Source organism: Pezoporus occidentalis, unplaced genomic scaffold, assembly GCF_034315485.1.
Source record: "Pezoporus occidentalis ecotype Australia unplaced genomic scaffold, CSIRO_AGI_Poc_V1 ctg6, whole genome shotgun sequence".
In the NCBI taxonomy this organism is placed as follows: Eukaryota; Metazoa; Chordata; class Aves; order Psittaciformes; family Psittacidae; genus Pezoporus; species Pezoporus occidentalis.
In genome coordinates, this window is record NW_026915943.1 from 2,945,569 (window position 1) to 2,967,786 (window position 22,218).

Sequence of the window (22,218 nt, forward strand, 5' to 3'; positions counted from 1 at the left end):
ATGATGAATCAGTTCTCATTCTGATTTTGGCTTTCCAGGGTGATTTCTAAAGATGCTCTTTGCACTTGTGCATATCCCTCTTTTGTGCTTGCTTTCTACTGTCTTGTTCTGCCTGCACTCTGACAGATCAGGGTTGCAAAGGGGAAATTGGTATTTGTAGGGTATGGAGGGCACGGGATTGCATTAAATAGATTCAGGTTGCAGGGACAAATCTGGCATTATGGAAATCACTGGAAGTGGGATGAACCTTCACTAAATTCTCCAAGAACTGAAATTAAAGACGTTTGTGCTGTCCCTGATAAAATTAAGCAGCTAATCTCTGACCTGTAGATGACATGAACTTGCCTAGCCTGTTATCACTCGTGCTAGCATTTTACATAGTCAGAGTTCAACAAAATGCATTCCATGTTTTCTAGCCACTCATATTTTGTATTTATAATGGCTTTTTTCATCCTAGCTTTCAAAGCCTTGACAAACACTGGCATTTTTAGCTTCACATCAATTCTTTGGGCATTATTAGACCAAATTTAACACTGAATAAAAGGAAATGCTGAACTCCAGAGCATCTAGTAAGTCAGCTTCACAGCTTGGATGAGACAGCAGGAGTCCTGACTACTAGGCTGTTATTCTAACCACTAAACCATCTTCACTTCTTTTGCCTTATGTCTTTTGGGAATCATCCATCAAACAACTTCCCTGCATTTCCTTTTATTGCTTCCCAGGTAATGTTATTGCTTTGAAAGTAACTAATTGTTGGTTGGGCTCTGCTCAGATGCAATTAAAAGGATATTCCACCCCCCCTCTTAAAATGCAGAGCATATCTGAGATTCCTAATCATCTGAGTTTTATAACTCTGTTTTATTACTTTCCAAATATACAATGTTCATAAAAAAGGTAATTGGGTCTTTACAATAATGCCATTTCCTAATGTTCACCAATGAGGGAAAATTATCATCATGGAGCAGAATATTATGTTTTAATTGTTTTGCTCTCTTATCCCATGTCAAAAGTTTTGAGGGCAAACATTAGGTATAAATACTAAGCCACCACTACCAAACAAAATGTTTGGGATGATGACAATGATGCAGGGAGCATCAGTGATGAAGGGAGGAAGATAAAAATATAGAGACTGGGTAGCTTGAAATAATAGAGAAGGAATATGAAATAGTAAGTGTACAGATTTAAGTCTTATTAGGAAGGAAAACCGAGATCCATGCTTTTGCTTCAGTTCTTTAAACTACCTAGTGCATAGCAAGCAGTTCTGCCTAATGGAAGCACCTTAAAATCCTTCACTTTGTTCAGTCCTAGAGTAAGTTGTAAGCAGCTTTTACAACCAGCAAACACAAGGAGAAACACACTGGAGCAGGGGTGTTAGGTTGGGGTCCAGTAGTCAAAAGGTGTAAGAAGCAGAACATCAACGTGTTTACTGAAAGAAAAATATGACCATTTTTGGTGTCAGGCTTCAGGCTGAATTGCTTTTATTTTCAAAGCTGGAAGTAAGATTGAGCCTTTAAGGACCCAAACTGAGGCCATTTTTAGATATAGAAAGCCCTAATGAAGCCCCTGTTGCAGTTCCCCATGTGCGAGGTGGGGACAATAACCTCTTTCTCTGGCAAGCTCTGTAATTCCTTTAGGATAAGAATTGCTCCTTAACATGGAATGAGCAGCTTTTTGCCCAGCAGGGCTCTGACTTCTCATTGAATGGCTTGAATTTGCGGTGAGGCAAAAATACATAAACCCAAAATATAACAGCACTTGCATAGATGAATTTCAAGCCGCTTCTGAGTTTCCCTTGTTCCTGTATTCCCGTGTTGAATGCAGAGACATCCTTTCTGTCTGGCAGTGCTTGCAATTAAAAAAGCCCTCTGCTCTCCTGCATGGGAAGAAAGCCTTCAGGTACGGCTTGTGTTTGATCCGTACCCACCGCCGTGCCTCGAAGCCCTGTGAACCTGGCAGTGTGTTAAACCAGGGGCTGCCGGTGTGAAGAAGTGACCTGTTTGACACAGGCATGTTATACGGGACACCGCAGGCGCTGGATGACACAGAAATGAAAGAGGAACGTGGGATTAAGAGGGATGTTCAAGGTCAGCAACTCTCATCCCTGAAATGTAAGAGACATTGTCCCACACAAGCCTGCTCACAACGGTCTTAAATCTACTTATTTTCCTGTCTAATCTGACTGGAAAGAATTCCAGAACCCGTTCTCTAAACAGTTACAAAATTTCTCCTTTCCTGTCTACATTTATTTTTGGCCTATTTGTAGTCATCTGTTCTTGTGCCAACATCATCTTTTAGCTTAAAGACCTCTGCTCCCTCCCTGGTGTTTACCTGGCTCATGTATTTAGAGTCTGCAATCATATCCTTCCCCAGTCCTCGCTGTGATAGATGAAACCCAGATAGGCTTTGCAGTAACCCCAGGCTCCCCTGTGCCACAGCCATCCAAATTGCCATTTTTTTTGCAATGGTTTCAGTTTAAACTCTATTTTCTTGAACACATTCCTCAGAATATGGGTGGAGGGAAGAAAAAGGGGATAGAGTCAGTATTGCCATGAAGGAAATGAATGTCCATAAGGAAGAAGATATATGTGAAGTGGAACAAGAAGGGGCTAAATCAAGAGGAGAGCCCCCTGATGCCAAACCCACTACCTTTAAACACTTGTTCATGGCATACCTTCCTCATAGCAAAGGGTTATTAAGGTTTGAGACTCTTGGATCTCAAAAGCAGCCTTTCACCCTGTGATCTTCTAAGTCTCATCCAATTTGCTTATGAAATGAAAATCTAGCAGGAAGTGTTTGATGGCTGTGCATATTAATCTGTGCTAAAACAAGAGCTTTCATTATCATCTTCAGTGCTTGCTTTTCCCTTTTGCCACTGAGGTAGTGTGAAGGTTACAGTTAAGGTCAACCTCAGCCCATGTTTATTGGTTTATTCCCAGATTTTGAGTTATTGATATTGAGCTTGTCCAGGAAATCAGTGCAGTGCAGTGTAAGGCTAATTGATAGCCTGCTGCTCCTTTTGCATATTAAAAAGATAACCTTATAGAGTGCAATAAGGGCTTAAGGGAGGCCTTCAATGTCTTTCTACTACCCAGTCAAAGCTTCACAGACTCTCAGGCAGCTGGTTTCATTTATTTCTACACTGTCTTTTCCCTAAAGCTGTCTTTAATGGTCAAAGCAGGTTTCATTCTTTTCCCTTCTCATTTCTCCAGAATATGAAACAAATGCCCACCACACAGATATTCCCCTGCTTGGATTTGTTCCATGCATATTGCTAGACTGTATTCCAGCTTGCTGGGTCCCAAATATAGACCCAGCATCATGGCTTCATGGAATCAGCAGGGCTGTGAGCTCTGGCTGAATGCTGCTTCCCCTGACTATTGGTGATCTCCCTTACTTGCCCTTTGCTTAAGGTTCACCTCAGCCCAGTATATAATGGACTCCTAGAATGGTTTGGGTTGGAAAGAACCTTAAGATCATACAGTTCCAGCCCCCCTGCCATGGGAAGAGATGCATCACACTAGACCATGTTGCCCAAGGCTCTGTCCAACCAGGCCTGTTAGCGATGGAGCATTTATCATTTCCTTGGGCAACCTGTTTCAGTGCCTCAGCACCCTCACAGTAAAGAACTTCTTCCTTTTATCCCACCTGAACTTCCCCCATTTCAATTTAAACCCATTTTCCCCTGCCCTTTTTCAGAACACCCACAAATTCACCAAGACTTTGCTTTTTATACTCTTACCTGCCCGCATTGCCTCCTGCGCGTGTTTGGCTGCTGTGCGGCTCCCCTCCCTTCCCTGCCCTAATGTTGTTATAGGATATTGCTGTTTGCTGAGAAATGAAAGATGATATTTAAAAGGTTGCTAGTACCAGGTTGACTGCTGTTGAATTTCAGAGTCCCTGGTACAAATACTGAATTCTATTACTTTCATGGTAACGGCCTCCCCAAAGGATTCTCCTCTTGCCTCATATGCTCAGTCCCTGGTCAGTTCATATCGGATTGTTCATCTGTTAGATGTAATAATAGCATCGTGCTGCAGCTCTACAGTGCCTTTCATTTGATGTGTTTTACAGAGCCTGGGCAGCTGTTGTGGAGAAGCAGGTGGGAAGCTGAGTGCTGAGGCTCTTTCTAAAGTAATTTTGGTTGACATATATTTAGTGAACCCATCCTGCTTGAAGGATAAAGAGGTACCGGGTGTATTAGATATGTGTATATATACACACAGCTAAGTAAAATGACAGCGCTGGCACCCTTCTTCATCACCCCCCCTTCAGTTCCCAAAGTGCACCCACCATACTGATGCTTCAGGACCTGATTTTGGTAGTCTTGTGAGGACTACATATGATTCTATGACTCTGTGACTGAGTGCATCTATCTAGACACAACTGGGGAATTTGGCTGTGGTTGTTGTTTAAATGTACTTTCAGTGAACCAAGACCAATGAGAAGAAGGATCCTGTTTGCTCAGAAATAAGTCACGAGTGTGATGATTACAATGGCCATGTTACTGGAAATGTAGAAGAAGGCAACTGAAGCAAACAGGGGTGATCACATTTATCTACAAAAGAGATGTGCTTTTGGAAGGTAGAAAGTTATCTCAGAGAAGCATCCAGAGGCTCTGGATGTATCTGCTTTGCTTAGCACAGCGGAACTTGGGACAACTCTGAGTACTGGACTAACATACACATATGTGATATAGCACAGTGCCCTCCCAGAATGCTATCTGAGATCTTCAAAGTAAAACTAACTGATCATGGAATCATAAAATAATGGAATCATGGAATGGTTTGGGTTGGAAGGGACCTTACAGCTCATCTAGTTCCAACTCCTGCCATGGGCAGGGACACCTTCCACTAGAGCAGCTTGCTCCAAGCCCCTGTGTCCAACCTGGCCTTGAACACTGCCAGGGATGGGGCAGCCACAGCTTCTCTGGGCACCCTGTGCCAGCGCCTCAGCACCCTCATGGTAAATAATTTGTTCCCTATGTCCAACTTCAATGCCCTACAGTTTAAGTTTGAACCCCGTGCAATAGTTGTGACTCTTACTCTGTTGCTCTGGTCCTACCAGCATCCTCTCATGGGCACTGGGTGCTGCAGTTCTCAGTAGCCCAAGACCAAAGGCACAAACACATCTTCAGTTTTTTCAAACCCCAAAAGGCAAGTTGTTGTACTAAAAGGCAAATCCTGAGGCCTGAAGAGCTAGAAAGGGAATTCATATGAAATTGTGGTAGCTGTAACTTAACTACACTGGGAGGAGGGTTGGCTGAAGTTGTACCACCACAGTCCCTGCTATAAATGCAGTGGTCTCCAATGAAATGGTCTAATGAAGTGATTTCCCCTTCCCATACAGAAAAAGGCTATTTTTGACTAGTTTGTGATCCATCAGTAGGGAGTGATTCTTGGAGAGCCATTGCCTGTTCTGATTTCACAGTAATGCAGGTGCGAGTGGCTGAGATGTGCTGGCCAGAGGGAAGGAGCAATAGAAAGTGAGAACGGTGGTGACCTTGTCACACACTGAATGGCAAATTCGTGCTTTCTAAATATAGCCTCTTGCCTTTCCCACAACACCAACCCGCACTGCAGCTTCAGGTGTGCCTGTACATCTCCTCTCAGTCACACACAGGCCCACTTGATTCAAACACAATGCAATAAATCTGAAGTGACCTGCTCAGAAGTATATACAGGATGAAACTCAGACCAGTGTTACATGCTGACTGCTAACACTGAGCATTGTATTGTGCCTCTCAGATAATACGTGTCCTACAACACCTTCCCGAAACCCTTAGTACCCTGAAAAGGGCACGACTTTTATCATGTCTTAAAGAATTTATGATGAACCTCAATTTTATGGCAGTGCTAAACACCAAGAGATTTGCCCCCAGTAATCCTAAAGCCACACAGGTAAGATGACCATAGAACCATAGAATGGTTTGGGTTGGAAAGGACCTTAAAACCATCTAGTTCCAATCCTCCTGCCATGGGCAGGGATGCCTCACACTAGACCATGGCAGCACTGGCACCAGGATTCAAGGGTTATTTTACAGTAGGGCTGCTCTTACTCCAGCTTCACTACTCCCAGCTGAAACACAGCTCTTCAGTGAAGACAGATGCTTAGAGCTTAAGACCCTTCTGTTGTATATGTGGGGGTGACCAGCGTGACTATACATTCACAGAAACAGATGGAACAGTTTATACTACAGTACTCATGAATATTTGGTTTGTATTTGAATGAAAGACTAACAGATGCAATGTGCTGTTTTATTTTTTAGGAAATATATGATTAGATACGGTTAATTTGCAGAGGGTAATGAGCTACATGCCCTTATTAAAAAGTCATATATTTATATACATGTCTAGCAGAAACATCTTTCTCTTATAAAAGGAAGTTCTCTGTTAAAAACAGAAAAGCTGACCTCTTTGGGTTTGTCTGTGGTTTACCTGCTCCTTCTTTTCAGCCACTGCACTCTGATGCGTAAGAAACCCAGACAGGGGAATGCTGAAGGCTGAATTGCAACACTCCAGAAATGTGCTCTCTGCAGCTGGTTTGATGCTTTTCTCTTATGTGTGCATATATATATATATATATAGATGGTTTTATTTGGGTTTGAGAACATCTCCAGGAAAATTGCATTTTATTCTCACCATGTTGACAAGGTCTTCGGCATCTGAAACTTGACTGGCCTTGGTATTTCAGTCCTCATATAATGAGACATTAGGTGAAGTATTACTAGGTGACACCTTCTTTAAGGCTGTCACTTACTTGAGCCTCAAGCAACTAACATGATGCTTTTGTTTTCATTAACAGCTACTTCAGAGTACTTTTTGTATGTGACAGAGAGCTCATATATGCATTACTTTACCCCTGAATTTAATAAATTAGATTCACCAACAAAACCCATAAACCTTTCTTTTCAGTCTCATACATTCATTGGGCTGACCATGTTAGATGTGTACACCATCACTTCTTCAGTGTTTCAGAGGGCTAGAGTCAGTAACATCAGATCAATTCCTATTCACTAAGGATCTCACTAGCACTTTGGGTAGACTTAGGGAACTGGGTATGACAGCCCTGGGCTCTAGCCCCACTCTTGCCAATGACAGAGCATGCAACACCAAGCAGACATAATTAAGATGGGTGGAAATACATCGCAGCAACCACTTCTTCTTGCATCTGCCCATGCACACACACACCTGAACATTGCCTCTTTGCAGCAGTTTCATGAGGTTTTACTTCTCTTAACTTTAAGCAGCAGGTAATTGCTACTCTAGGATGTGGATGCCTGTAGCATTAAGCATGGTATTCAGTTGGTTCAGTACCAGCTATAGGTTACTGATAAGAAAGACACCTTGGCACAAAACACTTGAGTCAGCCTTCCCATTAAAGCACTGTGAGGTTTTTAACATCCACGCAGAGCAGATGAAATCAAAGTCTCCTTCAAAGCAGTGACTGACAGTGCCACGGAACTGTGTTTTCCCGTCCTGGTGGGATGAAAACCCACACGGACTCTGCTGAGGAGTTCAGTCCAGTGGAAGTATGAGTCCCCCCGACACTTCACGTCTGCTCCAGGAACAGCCTTTGTGCCAATTCATTGAGCAGAGGGAACCTGGCCTTTATTGTGGGGTGCATTATCCGACTGGCTCTATCTCAAATAAATCACACCATCCCACACCGCCATCTCCTTCAACCTACTTTTAGGGTAAAAACTCCATCAGCCAAGCTTACAGGCACTGAATTTGTGCAATGGATAGCTTGCTAGGGAAAAAAAACCAACACAAAATGTACAAGAATTGGCATTTATATGAGAGATAGCTTCCTTTGTAGGACTGGCAAAGGAGGAAGGACTGTGATAAACATCATTACTAGCAAGTAATTTTCCCCCTTCTGATGCAGCTCTGCGATGAGTTTGTTATCTGGCTGAATTAAAGATCTCTTCAAGATGTTTCTAGTCCCCAAGAAAGGGAGAGACTAAGAGAGACTTCCCAATAATAATAAAGGGGGGAAAGTCAGGAGGGAGAAGATGTCTCTCTTGTTCCTCTAACACTTGACAAAGCACTTTCCCCCCCTGTTCCCAGCACTACTCTCCTAAGCAGTTTGGAAGGGAAATGAGTTTGCTTGCAGATATTTTTTGTTCTCTAGCTAGAGAAACAAACGCATTCACTGAATATAGCTCTGCCAAGAAAATAAGAACATGGGCAGGACTTTGAATGGAGTCACTGATGGGAATGAAGGAGAGGAACAGTTTGCTATCTGAATTGCTCATCAGGAAGAAATGAAGGTGAAGAAAGGGAGGGAGGAAATAGAGTTGTTTGAGTAAGGATACTGAATGCAAAATCTGAGTGGAAGAAAGAGTGAATGATGAGAAGAAGCTGGATGGGTCTGAGTCATGCAACAGATTTTGTTCTTCCCTGAAGCTGTGTTAAACAGACACTACAACAAACCACCTTGGAAGCCTTTCATGCCATAGGAAAATGACCCTGGGCAAGGTCATGCCTTCAACAGATGGCTAAAGCCAAGCTGTTCTGTTGTTCCCTCTCCTGCCCAAGTGGCTTGAGATCTCAGTGGTTTCAAGTGGCACCTCTGAGGTTTTGTGGCACGTCATGAAGAGAATTACTTGCCTGTTTCCTAACTCCCTGCAGGGCTGCATAGGGCCTTGGCAAATCCTAATTCCTGGTCTTCCCATACCAGCTTCCCTAACACAGGGCTATTTTCTTAATACTGCCTGCTAATGACCTCCTGAATTCCATGTAATTCCTAACAGTCTTAAAAATAATAAGAGCCAAAGTCACTAACCAGTTTTCAGACAGCATTTTTGCAAGTGGTAGGTATGTCTGCATACCTCACAACACACGCACAGTAAAGAATATGTTCATTTTTAAGTTGTTTTTTTTCCCATCCTATTCTGGAATCTTAGGCTTATCTGGACTTGGAAATGTACCAGTGTAATTATTCCTGGAAAATTGTTTGGAAATACTCATTTCAAAGTAACTCTCTACATGGAATCAGAATGATCAGATATTTGTGCCAAAAGAAAGGGTGCTGAAGTAATCATTTCATAAGAGCCCTATCAGTAAATTTCCAATTGGAGAGCAGCTCGTATGCACAGGAAGGAAGTAAACCCTATTGTCTCCCTCCTTCCTTACAGCCCTTGTTTTACAGCCGAATAAGCAAGAATGAGGCTGTAGATCTATGTCGTCTTCTTCTTAGAATCCAAAAGGCTTTACAGAGCCTTTTGGATGAGTTTCAACACCCTGTTCAAGTCCAAGGAGGAAATAAGCTCTTCCAGAAATCCACCAATCTTCCTTTTTTCTTCTTTGAGTCTGGCTGTAGCTCAAGGGAACCTTATGGACCATCTGTCCCCCCTATCCTCTCAACCCCCACACGCCACCATTGATAAGACATCAATCTGTGAAGCAGCTCTGGGAGAGATTCTTTTAGTAGTTTCTCCAGGAAGGCATCTGAGTGATTCCTCTGCAGAATCTATCTGCTCTCTGTGTCTGCTGAGGAAAGGAGGTATTGACCTCTCCCCATCTCAGCTATGGTCTGGACATTCTTCTCTTGAAGGACGCAAATGTATTTGCAAAGGCTTTAGACAAAGGCAAGAATGAATTAAACAAACCCAATTCAGGGAGGACAGTGATAAACAGGGCATGGCTCATGAGAGTGTTCAAGGTTTGGAAAGCATTACTTACAGTGAGACACTCCAGAAGAAAAGAAGTAAAAGAAGGTTAAGGACTCAGTTCGTCACTGTCTATGGGCACATGAATCTGTTGGGGTACTGCTCAGGGGCAATAATAGATGCTAGGTGTCTTTGGGAACACTTCCTGAATATCTTCTCTTACCCTTTGTGCTCATGTGGGACCAAACCATAACCTGATGCTGAGAATACAAACCTCCATACCATTGACTGAGATAAAAAAAATTGGGGGCTGCATTTGCTTCAGAGGCCAGACCGTGGCTCTTCCTAAAAGTATCCAAAAAAACAGGCTTCTGTTCTGAGGTGGTAAAACATCTCCCTGGGAAAAAACACTAATCCCTTCTCAAATACACCTTTGGAAACTGATCTTTTCCGTAGTCATGCTGCTTACAGAGAGAAATTAGTCTCAACTCTTCTATATCACAGCTGCTTTCACCCAGTTGTCCTGTTCCTTTTGTTTGTCTTCCAGCAAGACATCCGGGCCTGAGTTGAAAGACACCAAGAGATGCTGCTGAGAGGCTTCTTACCCCGACCCCATGACACTTTACAGAGCCAAGACCTCCAGGCTGTCATCCTGCTGCATACAATAGCTTTCCACTGCCATACAGCTGTAGATCATTGCATCTGCCTGCGCTCTACTGTGCCTGTTTAGGCCCTGTCCTTACAGCTTTTTATTTGTATTGCTTCACTACTCTATCTAGTTTTAGTTTCCATGCACATTATCAACCGTGATTTTAAGTTTTCCATTGGATAACTACTAAATGTTGAGAAGTATCATACTGAGTTCTAATACCTAAAGCCCAGATACCTCCCCTTTGGCTCCAGAAACTCTATCCAACAATTAATGTAGCAATATGTTTCTTTTCCACCCTTTCCCCTCTTTCTTTGGTCAAAACATTGCTAATTTTTGATCAAATAAGAATCTGGTTCATCCATTTATGCTAGAGGGGTAGGACTGTCCACTACTGTTTCACCAGTGCTCTGCTTCAGTTCATGCAAATCCCAAGGTCTAACAGGAGCAGGAAGAGGGGTCATAACCCCAAATCCATATGGGAGCCAGCCTATTTGCTACCAGCTCACATGAAAGAAGATACCCCTCCACAGACAGGCATGACCCCCACCAAAGGGAGTTATGAAAATATCCCATTCAGCCTTAGTAGGAGCCATGGAGTTTTTGTGAGTTGATCTCTGCTTTCTGCTTTCTCCATTCACAGCCCCAAAAGAAGGAAAACAACCAAAGAAGGAAAACTTGCCATGATTTGAGATCAGAGAGCATACCAGCAGAAGGGGTCCTATGCAGATAGAATGGCAAGGACTATCCACAGGGGAGACCACACTTGATGGACAATCAACAGCCAAACATATGCAGGTAGGGCTGAGGGACACTGTGATTTCAGAGGGGACAAGGAGAATAGTTTGTCCAGCTGCTGTGTATCACATATTATATGGTTTAGACATATAATTTACAAACATATACATCTATATTCTGTTTGCATAAAGGTCTATGGCAACCTTTATCTAGATGCTTGAGCTAATGCCATGCAGAACTCAGCACCTTGTAAATATGCAAGTAACCCTCTCCTTATCAACCACACTGCTAACATGCTGAAAGACAGACACCTGATTTGCCTAAAAAGACCTGTTTTCTCTACAGCTCCATCAGGAGGCATTCCTCCAAGCCCTTTCCCTGTTCTTGTTTGTAGACTGATCCCATGCCAAGTTTTCTACTCTCCTGACACCAGGGGAAGTGTCTGCAATGCCCAAGGTCATCCCCTTCCTTTTCCTGAGAAGTGGCCCAAGATTAACACTCCTTCAGACTTCTACAAACACAGCACTCATTTCGTGGCAGTCCCCCAACATAGCATGGGTCGTATCATCAGTCTGGGAAGCAGGCTTCTTTAGGGAAAGCTGAAGGATGCATCAAGCAAACCACACATGCACTGCATTTACCCATCATGTCACCAAGAGGGAGCACATATTAAGTGATGAGGAGGAGTAGAACCAGCTACAGGTAAAGTTTGCTTTGTTGAGCATTAATAAAACTAATGGGGTATGTTTATGTAGCACCTTTCATTCCAAATGATCAAGTGCCTTGCTAGCCTTAATCATTTCACCCATCACTGAACTGCAGACACCTCTGGGGCGGAACATTAACAGCTGCTCGGTAGAGCACAGCAGCAAAACAGAGCAATTTAATGGAGGAGAAACACCTCGTCCAGCTGCATGTGCAAAGGGAATTTTGTTAAGTGGAATGTAATTATCCAAAGCTGTGGTACCTAAGAGAGAGGGGGACATTTCCCTTCATGCTCTAATATGGGGCGACGGCTGCTTTTCCAGCCTCCAGGTTCCTGGGGAATCAGCATCACAGCCTGGCTCTGGGGTTGCATTTGAATCTCAATTTAATTTCCATCCTAAGGCTCCCAAAAGGAAAAGCATCTTGGAGATATTTTGTGGGATTCCAGATTCCCACTCTTTCAGCTGAGGATTAACAATGGCCTATTTCAAACATGTAAACCAACTAGAATGAAATGAAGGACGCGTCTACAGACAGAGGCTTGGTCCATTCATGCTCCTTATGTTATATGAGAGGGGTAAATCATTGTCCCTAAGCTGTTCATGGCAGGGTGGCTTGAGCTAAAACATAATAATGGCTTAAACCAGCAAACAGAGAGCCTTGATTTAAATAATCAGTTTTAATCTTGTTTTGCATGTGTGCTTTTCAGTTATTTTCTTCTAAAACTGGTTGATTCTCACTGATTGGTATAATTTGCTGCTTTATGCTAAATCAAAGAATATCCTATATCTATACATATTTATTTCGGCAATTATATAGTTTAGCATGCATTTATTCAGATTCCTACTTTTTACATTTTTTATGAAGAGAAAATGGTGAACAACAGATTTCTTATTCAGCACATGATTGCTGGAATTTTTTGGAGGGAGAGGGGTTGTTTTTCATTTATTTGGAATTCACAAGAAGCTGCATTTAAATGGAAACTGGAATTCAGTCATAATTTTACACACACCCCCCGAACTGAGTGTAATAAAAGTACTTGAACCTGCTGGAGATAGGAGAAGAAAGTAAGTCTTGCACGGAAAATGAGCTGGTGTTAGCAAAGGCAGTGATAGCTGTCATTGGGGAACAGGAACAGGGGTGCATTTCTAAGAGAGTTCGGCAGTGATTCTTCCTGGCTGCCAATGCTGGCTTAAATAGCTCCTAGGGTATTATTGTTATTCCACCCTCAGCCACTGGCCCTCACTTGACCCAAATCAAGAAGATCTTCTATTGGGTGGGATTTCTGCTACTCTGCCATGGGACAAGCTGTTTTCTGTGGGACAGCAGTGGTCGCATGGGATCTGTGAAATCAGAGCTCTGTGTGCTGACACCCTGTCATGAAGAAAGGATTTAAATCACAGAATCCCAGGCTGGTTCAGGTTGGAAGGGACCTTAAAGCTCATCCAGTTCCAACCCCTGCCACAGGCAGGGACACCTTCCGCTAGAGCAACTTGCTCCAAGCCCTTGTGTCCAACCTGGCCTTGAACACTGCCAGGGATGGGGCAGCCACAGCTTCTCTGGGCACCCTGTGCCAGTGCTTCAGCACCCTCACAGGGAAGAGCTTCTGCCTAAGAGCTCAGCTCAGCCTACCCTTTTTCAGTTTATTAGGTCTTTTCTCTGGTTTTGTTTATGCAGATCTTCCTCTCTCCTCCTTTTCAACTCTGCACATGCTCATTGAGCTACTTGAATAACTTGATGAGAAAAACGTCTCCCTTCCCACCTGCAAAAGACGCAATTGCTTTCAGAATATCATCTGGCACTTCCACAGACCGGCTCCAGGTTCTTGCTCATAACCTGCAGCCAATTGTTACTTTGACTTTCTTTAAGACTTTGACATAGCTCCTTGTAAATGATCTAAATACTACTTAAAAGTCTCTAACAGATTATTCTGATTTTAAGCCTTTGTCGAGGCTGCCATAAATTCCCATTTTGTTTAAACCACTTCTCCATTAAAAGAAGACATGTATTTAACTTAAACAATAAAGTTAACACTTCTATCTATCTCCCCCACTACAAAGCGACCGAACCAGGGCAGAAATCAAAGCACGTGTCTCTGAATGCAACAGAAAGCTGTCATTTTGATGAAGCAGTTCGCTTCTGAGTTTGCCACCACTGAAGCTGGCTCTGGAAGCCCTGTAGCACTTCAGGGGGTCATTAAATACAGCAGCGAGAAGAGGGCTGTGCTCAGCATGAAAAGGTCTTGCCTACAGAGAGAGCTGCAGGAAGGGAAAACAGCCACTTGCCTGGGTGCTGCAGCGGGAGAAAGACACATTTCAGTGCCTTTCACACTGTGTTCAGCAAGTGCCCTGGGTGCCTGTGACCATCAGAGGACCCAGGAAGCTCTTGTGATCTCCAGGAGAGGTTTTTGTACAATGGCTTATGCTGTATTGTTTGACGCTCACCATCTAGCAGCCCTGGCAGCAACAGCAACAACAGGAAGCCGGTCTTTTTCAGCCCCCAATATATTCAGTGCCTGTTTGAGGGGCTGCCGAAGCCAGTATTTTAAACACTTCAGCGCTGAAAATTCACTTAAATATATTACTGGGTTGAACTGGTCTAGAGCTGCTTTGTCTGTTTATATTTGATGAGAAAATATTTGGGTTCACAACTTAAAAGGGGATAGAGAAATAAATAGAAATAACATCCTCATTTGTACAAAGGGAACTGAGATAAAGAAAGAGAAATGAAGTGAGACAGCCAAGGTTAAGCACTGTCTGTAGGAGAGCCATGGATTAAATGCCTTGAGCTGCAGTCCAGTGCCCACCCAAAATCAGCCCTTCTGAGTCCCGTAACATGCCTGCTCCCTAAATATCTTTGTATAACTTAGTTACTTGCGGCAAAGACTTCTTATTGAATGATTTTGATCGAAAAATTTAAGCTTGTAAAATGTTTAATCTATGTGAACACCAGATAGGAATTATTGTTTCCTCTTTATCTACATATAAAGAGCCTAGAATGAAAGTTTTTAGGGGCAGTTCAAAGCAGCACTGAAAACTTTGCAGAATTAGGGCAGAGCTGCATTTTCAATCACTGCCCTCAACTGAATAAAATGGCATTTTTGCTAAAAGTTAATCAAAAGCCTCTGAGAAATAAAGCAATGAGATTTTAATGAACAAAATTCTCATGGCAGAAACTGTGCTTTCCTTTATTTGGAGCTCAGCATGCACCTCTGGGCATGGGGAGGAAAACTAACATGCTTTTTTGCTCTCCCTTTGTTCTTGCTTATGGGTGGAGACACATCTTCACTGAAAAAGAAAAGCCAGAGGCCTCAAGGGGCATTGGAGACCAGACCAGATGTGAACTGAGTCTGGATGTAGAAGTGGATGTGGTGGTCCAAATGGGAATTCAGAAATACAGATGTGTATCTGGAAATGCCAGACTGTGAAGCAAGCCTGGTGCACCTTTTCCTTGTGTAGGAAATAATGCTGTGCCTCTTTGAAAGGCTGGGATGGTGTAATAATACGCCCTGCCCATTGTGTGTTGGTGTAACCCCTCTGCAAATCCAGGATGAATCAGAAAAAGGAGAAAAGGCAAAGGGAAGATAAGCTTTGGATCCCTGGGCTTAACCTTCAAGCTTAACTCTGCGAGGCTGGGGTTCTTTGACCACAGTGATTGATATCAGATCGTTTTGAGCCTTTAGCCATCACCCTTTCATTGTCTGAATTTATTGTCCCCTCTAAATCCTTTGCTCTTCTGTGTGATGTTTCTCCTGAACCTATCCCAGGAGGGCTCCAAATGACCATCAAGCTGCAGGTCCATCCTGACCCAAGCACTGATGTCCACGCCAGCTCTGATGGCCCTCAGTGGCCTGGCCATAATCCTCACTCCATGGCATTAGCCATTCCCCATTGGCAATGACACACAAATCCCACCCCAAAACCAGGCTGGAAGTCAAGTATTGCTATCAAAAGAGCAATAGGTCTTACACTGCTGAACCTAGCTGTATTCCCCTTAGGGTGTTTAACACGGAAAGAAGTTATTTATGTTACTCGGAAATAGTATAAAAAATGCACAGATTTACTTCCAGAACACTTGGGAGCTCACCAGCAATATTAATAAATGCAATTACTTTCCTTTAACAGAAATCTCCATGACAAGACAGTTTATGGAGGAGAAGGAAAGGACAAAAATTAACAGCATCATTGAAAAGACCAGCAAATTCTTACCTGTTAATGTCGCTTCTACATGCCCTCTCCCCCCATATCCAGGCTATTAATGAGTTTCTAGAGTTTGGGCATTTTTCCCTTGCTTAATGATTTCACCATTATCACAATAATAATAATGTGAAACCTACACACTAACCTATATTGAACTGCAGTTCATTACAGCAGAATAGCATTGTGAAGGGTTTTAATGTCAGCATCCTTTCAGACACAGATTACAGTAATACAGAAAATACATTCTCTATGGGACCTACCATATGGGAATAAAAATAATAAAAGAAGAAAATGGAAAGGCTTCTTTTTCTTTAGAAGCAAAGAGGCCAGTGTTGAGATACATTAGCCCTAGAAATCAGTGGGAATTCTTTCAATGGGGAACAAAATGAAGATACTGATCACTAACACATCAACTGAAATACTAAATTTGGATTAATCCCATGTAACTTCACCTCCAAAATTGGGAGCACAGATGCCACTAGCTCCTTTTAGGTCCCTGGGGTGAACTAGATGCTACCAAAGGGATGATCAGCTCTCAAGAGGGTTGAATCCTGCATGACAGACAGCGGCATCTTCATCTGAAGGGCTATTTTACAGCCAGTGGCTGAATGTGGAGGCAGATTAAGAGTCTGTTGCCCCAACCCTATCAATTTGGTGAAGAAGGGAGGTGGTTCCTCACCTTTTCACTTTCAAGATGTGTCTCAGGGCTAATATCTAAAAAGGACAAAGAATATAAGAGGACAGAATATATGAGGAATCCATCATCAAGAATGTCAGTGGTTAGAAAGCAGGATCACAAGTAAGGAAGATATAACAGCCTTCAAGGGAGCCATTTTTCAGAGGAGAATGTAGCATTTGGGATGGTCATGTACCTCAAGTCTCCTTTTTAGGACTAATATTCTTCATAGGAATATTAGTATCTTTACGGTCGGAGAGCCTGAAGGCACATTCCTTCCCCTGACCTTCACATTTCAAGTGATCACCAAGTCTCTGAACACCTCTATAAGGTGGTTTCAGTCGACTGCAATATCCCAGGTACTGTTAAAATGGAGAATTTCTTGCAAATCCTATCTGGAAAGGAACAGTGTAAGAGTTTTGAGGAGCTCAAACAAGAAAAGGGAATAGTGAAAATTCCCTTCTGGATCTGCTACTCGTCTTTGTAGTTCTTCACTAACTTCTGCAGCTGATGATGGATCTTTAGTGGTATAGGGTTCTGGCTAATTTTTACTTCAAGCTGAAACATCTTGTTAATATTAAGGTTACAACTGATAGGAGGCAAGTGAAAGATGACAGCCAGCAGATGCCTGATCTTGACCAGGTAATTCCAATTTATTTTTGTCTTCCCCTACTCAAAAGGCATCAGGGAAACTGAATAAAGTAGAACTCACAGCACATTCCTTTTGCTTTTAATTTATTGTGAAGAATGTGTGTTTTGGGAAAAAAAACCTCTCCTTTCTGAATTCTCCAGAGCCTGATTATCACATTTTTACCTACATGGATTGCAGAAGAAGCATGTCTGAAGCACATTTACTGGAAGTACTTTATAAGGCACTATTTAATTCAAAGGGATAAAAAAATAGATGATGCTGCTGCAACCACGGTAATAATATTAACAAAGGAATGTATGAAGCCTGAAAGGAAATTACTCATCAAAACATGGTAATAAAAAGTCACCATGGATTATCAGCTGGGATATGAACAACTCATTTGTAATGCTAAGATTACACAGTAATTCTGACACTGCTAATTGCACTGATAGATTGGATTGTATTTTGGGCTAGTGATTTGGGTCAGCGTGATCTGGACAACAGGAAGTGGGATGTAAAGAAAACTGAGTAAAAATCCTTCCTATGCAGAGGGTCAGAGCTATTTAGGCAAACCTTGCAAGGCCCTTGGTAGCAAGTGTAGGCAACGTTAGGAGATGAGCTCTCAACAACTGAAGGAAAGAAGAGAAATACACTGAAATCATTACTGTTTGCCTAGAGCTCCCCTCGCTATTGTAAAACAGCTCTGAGGAGGAAATATTTGGAAGAAGGTGATGAAACTCTGGACCATATGGCTTGATCATTGAGCCCGCTTTCAGATTTCATAAGAAGTCAAAATGGCTGCAAGAAATCAATCTGCAAACAGCATGTTGTGGTGTAGTTAACCAAGAGTACTGGGATTTACATCACTCTGGCGTGCTGACTGCTTAGCAAAAGCAGTTACCACCGTACACCTAGGAGCTGATCACCACCATACACTTAGTACATGATCTAACACTGCTGATGGCAACAGGAGAATTCAAAGGCTTCAATGAGGTCTGTATCAGACACCACTGAATGGGTTTCACTCAGATTTTTAACTACCCAAGAGAAATAATATGATACAATTTCTTTGGTGTTCCTTGTTTGAAACACTTGTCTTTCATTATTTCCTGCTCTAATGTACCCCTGTGTTTCCAAATATCTTCTCTAAGCATTCAATTCTACCAAGTCCTAATTTCCTATGCAGTTTCTTAAGCACTCGTTCCAGCAGCAGTAAATGGCTTAAGCAGTGTGGAAGCAGAAAGTGTGGCACTTACTGCAAGAAATGCTCTTTAAATCATGTATTATGCCAATTAAAATGGCTCAGGGTTGGTTCTGTGATGGTAGAGCCGGCAGAGCTATCCTGGTTGCCAGTGTACTTCAGCTTTACAAAAGCCTATGAGGCAGTTTATTTGATGCAAAAGTTAACCACAACGTATCCACTGCCTTTCTGGTCAGGTTGGTAAGGCTTGGAGAATGGTTTGTATATCGGGCTGGTTGTTTGCTTAACAGTTCTAAAACTCATTTAAATGCATCCCTGAACAGTAGTGACTAAAAGAAGAATTATTCCTCTCTGTAGGATGTGGGTCCAGCAAAGTAAAATGAATTGGTGCTCTTAATCTTGTCACCAGTGAGTAAGTGTCTGTACTGCTATAGTCACCATACCACTTTTGGCACTGACTGGTGATTTCAGAGGTGAAGCCAAAGACAAATGAACCTTGAGATTGAACTGCTCTTCCGAAACAGAGGTGACCAACAAACGCGTGGTGGGAGTGTTGGGGCTGATTGTATCTGCATCCACTTCATCGTTAAATGGGAGATTTGAGTCCAGCAGAGCCATTCTCACCCTTTCTGCACACATGAAATGCATGCAGAATTGTTTGCAGGGTATTTCCTACATTGAATGGTGAAGATGGAAAGAAGCAGCACAGCACAATTTGACAGCAAGGGTCCTGTAGCCTGAACCAGGGTGGTTAGAACACGAATTTTAGCTCATGTCTACTAATGTCTCAGTCCACTAGATAAGAAAATGCCCACACTTCAGCAACACTTCTGCTGCAAGAATTTCTTTATACAATACATTACAATTGAGCATCTCCAGCTCGGTTGAACTGTCTTGAGCCATCTGATGTTATTCATCCTGCCTGTGAGATCCTTCTGGCCGCTTGATACTGCCCACATTCTTCCCAAGAAGAGATGATGACAGAGAGAAACATCAGCTCCACTCTGCACATGTACACAGCATAAATCACTGCTGACTTGTCCTCCTAATGAAGAAAACTGCTCTCCCTCTCTCCTGCTCTTTCTCATATTTAACCAACTATGTGCCTTAGTGGACATTAATACTAAGCCCAGATTAAAACTAAAGTGAATCCTTAGTTTGCCATAGCTATTTAGGAATAGGTGAAAGTTAAACAAGGTTATTATCACATTGAATGTAGGGAAAAAAGAAGTTGGTTGGTTGGTTGTTTTCTTTGTGGGAAGGGATTCTGTATGGGAATATCTACATTTCCTGCCAATCTTTCATGTTTGGATCTATGTGGGGACTGCCAGCATGATTCATAACAGTTTGGGTGAGTCTGGTGTAAGATCTCCCTTACAGACCTAAAGGAAATATTCATAGGTGCTTAAACATAAACACTGTCCACCTTTACATCAGTACAAGAGCATGAGGTGCTCAAAGCCCAGTCTGACCAGTTCTGCATGGCCCTGAAGTCAAAGAAAGCACAGCAATGCTGCAAACTATGGAAACTGGGGAAAGAGGGAGGCTTGTACAGCTGACAGAGACAGCATTCAATATGGACCATTCTCAGCAGCTATTTGTCTAGTTTACACTTACAAACTTTTAGCACTGGAGTTCCTCTGACTGTTTCCTCCAGTGCCTAACTACCTACGAACTGCTTACAAGGAGAGGAGGATCTAGGTGGCTTTGTTCAGCTGATAAAAGAGGTTGCTAAAGGGAGACCTCACTGCTGTCTTTTAACTCTTTCAGGTATGGTGATATGCAGGAGGTGGAGTCAGAATGTCCTCCGAGATCCTCAGGGAGTGGATGACAGTTGTGGCAGTGGAAATTCTGACTGCCTATTAGGAAAATAGCTGTTCTCAACAAGCGTGGTCAGCACCAGAACCAGGACATAGAGGTGGTGGCCTCTCCATCCTGGGAGATACGGTGTAACTGAACAAGGTCCTGAGCAACCTTATCTGACCTCAGTTATCCCTGCTGTAAGCAGGAGACTGGACCAGAGACCTCAGCTATGCCTTCCAACATAAATTATTCTGTGGTCCTGTTTTTTTGCAGTACTTCTACTTCATATCTTTATGAGTATTTTGCTTTTAGTTTGTGACTGAACTGTTGCAAAGTAACTCAGTTTCTGGAAGACTATTACCTTGTTCTCCTTCATTGTGCTCTTCTCTATATTAAGCAGTTGCTGGCTCAGTACAATGCCTCTTCAGGGTTGCTTAAGGTAATGCCAGTTAACTCCAGGCTCAGATCCAAATGACCACCCACTTCAGGAACTTCTTTTCCTTCAATCAGTCTTACTGAGAAACAGTATGATCTAGTGTAAGAAAGAGGTTCTCCGAATACCATTGCTACTCTTCCAGGAACCAAACTCCTCCCTGTGTGTGGGTCCAAACTGCTAATGGGAGTTCACACTATCAGCTTAACTTAGATGGTCATATTGCAGGATAACCTCTTTGAAGTGACTGCTATATTGGCAGCAGAGAGTGATTGTATGATCCCCAGACAAGGTGCAGTAACTTGAGTTGTTCCCTCTGTCCCCTTATTCTGCAAAGAGACCATCCAGGTTGAGCAAAAAGCACTGCCCAATGGAGGAGAAACCATTGGGGCTGTTTGGGTGTGCAGGATCTGAGCTCAGGGCAATGCCAGAGTTATAACTAAAGCTAACTCTTCAGTGAAAACAAATTCTTAACCTAGTAAGAGTATTCAACCTCCTGGAAGGCCTGGGAATAGTTTAGATAAAGTAGCGCATGGCTTTTCATACCAGCTGCCTATACAGGTGATTTATGGACTGTAATATGCCATGGAACCAGAGCAATCATTGGGTTCCTTAAAGACAGAGGGGTGGACTGTGGTTGCACTTACTGAGCAGTGTATCTGTTCCTTCAAGGCATCACTACTCCTGAAATAAAAGCAAACCTGCTTTTTGAGGGAGCCAGACCTCTCATTTTCTAAGAACAATAAATGTCTTGGTAGAATCGTGCTTTGACAGCTTTGGATTTACAAACATCAGAAGTAAATTCTGATTATTTATTTTGGATAAATAATGAAGAGCATAAAAATTGCTGACGTTAACCTTCATTGGAAAAGTTGGTTTAATGGGCCCCATAAAATCTTCTATTGATGGCAGGTTCATAAAGCTCCATATTGACTTCAGCTAAAGGCTATAACTTCTATCAATACTGTCAACAATTAATATTGACTAATAAAAGTATCCTGTAAACTGAGTCATAGCATTATGTTACTTTATGCTGCCATTAGCAAAACTTCATGTCTTCTTGAAAACATTTCTCCTATAAATCTGGGATTTCTCAGAATAGCCTGTGTAATAGCTATAGCGGAGAGCCCAGTGTAACTGCTTACGTGCAGAGGGAGGAAACACAGGGCAACCTTTGTGTTTGCTAAACCAAGCTTCTGAGAGGATCTCAGGCTTCATTTGCTCCATCAGCAGGTTTCAGGATGGGAGAGGTTGATGTGAAAAGGTTTCTCACACCTTTATCTGTGCCAAATTATAAACCAAAAATGTCCACATTTTGTTTGCATTTACAACTTTTCCGTATTCCTTCTTCTCTTCCCCCCCATGGACCGTTGTTTCGATACATTTATACCACTGTTTCAACTGCAATCCCTATATTGGAATGATGTCTTTTCAGCTCTGGGCAGCTTTTCCTGACCTGAACCTGGCTGATGTCCCTGACATCTACCCAGGGATGTTTGAGCACCAGATGGAGATCCCAAACAACATAGTTTGAATCATATTTTCCCTCAAGTTCCACCTCCTCTTTTAT

General features: G+C 42.6%; 1 protein-coding gene across 11 annotated transcripts in view; it reads right to left on the bottom strand.

The window, feature by feature from the left end:
* TENM4 (teneurin transmembrane protein 4) overlaps positions 1 to 22,218 on the bottom strand; it is a 1,625,418-nt gene that overhangs the window by 330,281 nt on the left and 1,272,919 nt on the right. The window lies entirely within an intron of this gene.